Genomic DNA, 6,315 nt, shown 5'->3' on the forward strand with positions numbered 1-6,315 from the left:
TGTTTGATTCGATTTGGGTGATGGTTGATTGGTTGACTAAGTCCGTTCATTTCATTCTAGCTCGTGTTTCTTATTCTCGCGGGAGAAGTTAACCAAGTCATACATTTGTGACATTAGCGAGATCGTACGGGGTTCCCATTTCTATCATATCCGATCTGGGTACTATCTTCGGCTTCCCATTTTTGGAGAGCTTTTCATGATGAGTTGGGTACCCTAGTGGACCTTTGTACAACTTTCCACCCCTGCATCGGGACACGGGCAGTCCGGACCATTCCAGTGCTCAAGGATATGTCGAGGGGTCGCGTTATAGACTTTGGTAGTCATTGGGATCGCACTCGCCGTCGGTAGCTTGCGTATAACAACAAGCTATAACTCTACTATCGACATGGCGCCTTTTGAGGTTTTGTATGGTAGGAGATATAGATATCCGATTGGTTGGTTTGGATGCATCTTCGAGGTTCGACTGGGGCGCATCTATCGAGCGAGTCTCTCGAGAAGGTGAGAGTCATTGCCAAGCTTTTGCGGTACTGCAGGTCGATAGAAGATGTATATCGACCGAAGGTCCGAGATTTAGAGTTCGCCATTGGTGATTAGGCTTTATTGAAGATTTTACCCATAAAGGGTGTAGAGATCTGGGAAGAGAGATAAATTTTAGTTCGAGGTATATTGGTCCATTTGAGATCCGATCGTGCGGGCGACGTTGCTTAAGAGTTAGCCTTGCCACAAGGCTTGGCAAAGCGTTCATCTAATTTTCATGTGTCTATGTTGAAGAAGCATCATACCGATGGTACTTATATTATTCATTGGGACTCGGTATCGCTTGATGAGAATCCGACTTACGAGGAGGAGTCATTGCAATTTTGGATAATCAAAGTTCGAAAGCCGAGGTCTAATGAGATAGCTTCCGTGAAGGTGCAATGGAAGCATCATCTTGTTGAGGAGGCCACTGGGGAGACCGAGTCCGACATGCATAGGCGATATCCTCAATTATTTGCCGATTCGTACTTTTCCGTTCCTTTCCCCTTCGTCGTCGAGGAGGAGCGATGGTTTAATTGGTATTCGATGTAACGACTCGTTTGATCATTATAACGTTTTTGGTGCTTGTTATCACATTTGACCCGAGAGGACCGTTGACACGCTTCCCGAGGTCTTTGAATATAACGGGTGACTTTCATGGGAAATTTTAGCTTAAAGCGAAAAGTGAGTTCACTCAAAGTTGACTTTTAGGTAAATGGACCTTTTTAGAGAATCTATCGACTCCGAGGGGTCCGATGGTTCTCTTTTAGAACTTGTATGTATATTCGGTTCGGGTTCCTAATGACTCGTGTGCATTTTAGGACATGGGTTGGAAAGTTAGTTGGGAGGTGTTCCGGGGTTGACTAGGTCAACGAGACCTTCGATGGGAATTTCGAGGCCACGAGTGCGTTCGTAGCATGTTTTTATGTATGTCCGCACTATGGTTTGGGGAGCGTATGGTCTTAGGTGATAGTCGGGATTTCGAGTTGAATTAGTGAAACTTGAAAGTTTCGGTGTCCGGTGTTTTACCAACTTATATCTTCTTTAAGCTTAGATTTTTGCTATGTTTGATTAAGAAAATAGTGCATTTAATATCGTTACTCCTATTTTACAGGTTCATGTGACCGAGAAGTGATCGGAAAAGATATCAAGTGAAAACAAGTCAAAAAGAGGCCAAATTTTGAAGAAATGGAAAAAATGGCATAAAAGTGCAAAAACGGGACAGATTTGCAAAACTGAAACTTTTGGGGTTTATTTTGTCATATTTTGACTTGGAAAAATGGGGTACTACAAAAGCAAGACTTAAAGATATCATTTTTCATCTTTGGCCAAGGCCAAAGTCTTGGAGAGCTAGGGTTCCAACACCCACACTTGGGGATTGAAGATTTGAAGTTTTGATGAGAAATTTCTTATTCCTTTACTCATTTCTTCAATTCTTGGCTATGTATTGAATATCTAAGTGTGGAGTGTTTCATTTCTATACTTGAACCTTGTTTATGAAAGTATACATTGTTAAAGTTTGGATTGAAACTCTTGTTTTGCTTATGTACCGAATGATTTTTATTCCTAATGGTGTTGAGTTAATGTTGTTTTTAGTTAATCTTATTCTTTAATATTTCTTAAGGGATTAGCTAACCCTAAGACCCGCACATTTACTTCGATTTTAGCTCTGAAGAGGAGAATTGAGTTGGGAAAGATTAATTAACAAGAATTTGGGGCATAACCCTCGTCTAATAACTGGAGCTATGGATAGGAAAGTTACTTGAGATTATATTGATTGTGCTTGATATCACACTCTAAGGCTTGAAAAGCGTAGAGTGAAATTCATTGATTTAGTTGGAAGACTTTCAATGAGATTTTAGAAATCCTTATCTAACTAACATAAACTTGCTCTTAGTTTTAAAATCATGAAATACATTGGATCGTTACTTCGAGCGTAGTTTCCTTTATGCCCAAACTTGTGGCCATTGATCATTTTACTTGCTTTCAGATTAGTTTATATTTTCGCATTAGGTATAATTTTCTCAAAAACCAAAATATTATCAAGTGTTTGGCTTACCGTAGAAAGTGATAATTCCTTACTTGTTTAAATCACCTAATATATTGTTCCTGTGGGATCGACCCCGACTCATAGTTGGGTAATTAAATTATATTGCATACGACCGTCTACACTTTCTCTTTGAGGAGTGGATTTGGACGTTATCGCTCGCTATGGCGGCACCAGGATCCGCGGCGTTGCTACCGAGAAGTGGTGGCCTTGCCCCCGTAGGCCGCGTAATTCCTCAAAGGACGTCGGAAAGGGGTCACGGATCGCTATGAGCTGTGACTTCCGAAGCTCCAATACGAGCGCGAAGCGGCTTACTGTGCGCTAGGATTCATTAAATGATTGTTAAAGGCCCCAAGTCTTTCATTCAATTCCACTCTTTAGAGCTTTTTGGGAGCATTCAAGGTCGTTATTCATAGAAGCATCATTGTGGTAACTTCCTTCACCTTACTTTCCATTCCACGTTAATTTTTGAATCCATGAAGCATGCTAGTTTCCTTTTTGAAATGGTGGATTGGAAAGAGGGTTTTGTGGTTTTTTCATTCTAGATCGTTAAATCTTGGATTATTGATTGGGTTACCTTCATTAAGCATCGACCACGATGATTAAACTATTATTGCATGATTCCTTCCTAATTAAGGCTAATTTATGGAATCGGGAAGTTGGGTTCATACCCAAATTTGGGGGTTTTGCCTAGAATCCGAATTTAAGTGATTTGTTAGTTCTTCTAGCTTATAATTGAGGGGAATTGATCACCTGCACACACTTACAAGCCGAGACCTATAGATTCCTTATTCCATCTTTCTAGTTCATAAACTCCATTCCATATGTCGATTTGGGTCTTGAATAAAAGTAAGGTTTGAGTGATGTTTCATCTTGATTCTAATTTCATAATTCGGATCTGCTAGACTTCTATTATCTTCAAAGCTCAAAGGGTGAAAGACCAAGGTTTGATTATCAAGACTTTGTTGTTCGGCTTTCTAGGTAGGTTACGAAGCATCTTATGGTGAGACTCTCAATTAAAGTTGAGTGTATGTTTAGATGATATTGTCGTAGAATGCATGTAAACTTTCGGCATGTGAAGTTGGGTTGATATTGACTTAGGGTCGGGCCTCGTTGTATGATCTGGGGCTAGCCACCCCGTTGCGTTGTTGACTTATCTTGTTCTATTTACTTGTTGGCTCATTGCCACGATGAAACATCGGATATTAGCAATTAGTGATATACCGTGACTATGATATTGAGGTACTTTACTTGCTTTGATATTGAGATGAGAAATGTGATTCCATCGTGGCTTATTGTGTTGCCAGGTATCGTATATTACTTGTGTGCCTGGTGTGGTACCGTTTGTGATTGAATTGATTGTTGATATTACATTGCATCGTATTCATACTAATTTCCGTACTACATTGATATCGCATTGTTATGGTACTAAGGATGAAAGTGAGAAGGAATATAAATTCATCAAACACATTATATATCGAGTCATCTCTCGGGCTGTGTGAACGACCGATTCGAGGCGTATAGGCGGGAAGGAGTCATCTCTCGGGATTTGCGAGTGACTAGTACGGACTTTACGCGTTCTTCATGGGTTATGCGTCGTCGAGACGTGATGTTCCATTGGTTGGAGTGCATGTGTACGATGCATATGCATTGTATTCATCATTCATACAATATCGCATTGCATTGCATTGTACCTCTTGGTCCATTGTGATATGATTGTGATATAACGTTCGAAACGATTATATCGAGACTTGGCATGGGCTTCGTTGGCTTAGATGCTATATACAGGTGAAGACTTGTTGTCATATGATTGTGATATATTGGTTTGGAACAGCTATACTGATACTTGGCACAGTTGGGTTTAGATGCTATAACATAGGCGATGAATTGTTGTATGTTATGGATTCTGTTGATTTGTACTTTGTTGTTTTACGTGTTTATCTTGCTTTGTTGTCTTTATATACGTTTGCTAGTATTAGTCTGTGGCTCATGATACCTATACTTATTGTTTGTACCGACTCAGACTCATCGTATTTCTTTAGTGAATGCAGTATCAAGTTGGATCTACTTCTACCCGTCGTGGCTGATATTCGAGGATTGCCGATTCAAGTCTATACAGGTGAGCTCGAGGACGTTCATCCGCCAAAGACTCTTCCTATTATTTATGTTTTGCTTTCCATTCCGAGACATGATTTTGAGACCATTTATGTATTATTATTCGACTTGTAATATTTGGATTAGATGCTCTTGTATGACTGACATTGACCACCGAGGTGAATTTATTTTACTTAGGCACTTATTTATGTTATTATTGTAGAGGTCTTCTAAGGCCTAGCTAGTAGCATAATTCTCAACATCAAGGGTCGGCATGACCCTACACTTAAGCCCAAACATGCTCCTCGGCTTTCAACTTCTCGTGTACTCGACTTCCCTAATTCGCAAAATCAAAACATTACAAAACGTAACACTATAGAATAAAAATCTAAAATTATTACACTCCCAATATAACGTCGCGGCACGACGACATCAGTTCACTACTTTTTCTTCCACTTTGAGGATATGAACTGTTCCCTCAATTTTGCATCGAATTTTCTGTTACGCTTTTGGGCGGTGGTGTGAAAATAAAAGAACCAAAGAATAGTGTCGTATTTTGCCTTCTTGGCCCCTAAGTGAGGAATGTCGTTTCTCCTCTTCGGTGTGGCAAATTTTATATATAAGGCTCTTATTCCTCATCTATACACCTCTTCATCAATGTGGAAGGCTTGATTTCCATGTCGCCAACCAAGAACAATGTAGAAAAGTGTTTAGAATGAGGGTCAACACGCCCCAACTCTAAAACCGCATTATTTTTTACATCCTCACTAAGGTATTCTCCCTTAACCTCGACATCATCAACAATATTCGCCGGTTGAATTGTTGGAATTCATCTTTCGGCTCCAAATCCCGACTACTATCAACGACAATTCATGGTAGTTCACATCAGACCCTTCAATCTTTTTATTTAATCGAGCCCTCGCAAAGTCATGGATATCGTGAAAAATTGGTTCATCTCTTTTCTTCTCGAGTCTTGCCTTATCCTGTATCGCCATGTCCGTAAGACCATCACGAGAAACCCATGAAATTTCATTTGTTGCGCTTGTCCCGTTAGCCAAGATTGTTCACTATATATGCTTCTTCAAAGCTATCTTCTTGGGTGGAACTCGCTCCTTGTTCGTTTTGAGGTTCGTCTTATGTATTGGCCAAGCCTATGACTTGATCATTACAAGCTTCGGCCTTGGCATTGCCTTTGTGAGTTTGGGACGAAGCACTCTCTATGGCCTTCCTAGTTGCACACAAATTTCGCTCATTTATTAATGCGTTGTGCTCCGACATTCATTTTACCACATCACTAACCCGACAAGAATTTCTCGCATCCTCCACTTCATTACTCCCGTTAACATCTGAAACAACGGAAATTCATAATAGGGAATGGGAAATAAGAGTAAGGATCACCAAAATAGGAACAACCAATATTTGACCAATTTTTATTCCAAGATGTTATGTCAAGAAAGAAAATAAAAATACTAAACTAAGAATAACAATAAAAAAATAAAAATAAAATAGAAAAACATGAATAGAAAAAAAAGAAGTCTAATCTAGCTAGCAGCTAAGTTCTAAGTCTCCAAGAATTCAACGGCGCCAAAAACTTGTTGCTCCCAAACGCACACGCAAGTATACACGGTCGTACAAGTAATATAGGATTAAAGTCCATA

This window comes from Lycium ferocissimum, chromosome 11 (genome assembly GCF_029784015.1).
Source record: "Lycium ferocissimum isolate CSIRO_LF1 chromosome 11, AGI_CSIRO_Lferr_CH_V1, whole genome shotgun sequence".
Lineage (NCBI taxonomy): Eukaryota > Viridiplantae > Streptophyta > Magnoliopsida > Solanales > Solanaceae > Lycium > Lycium ferocissimum.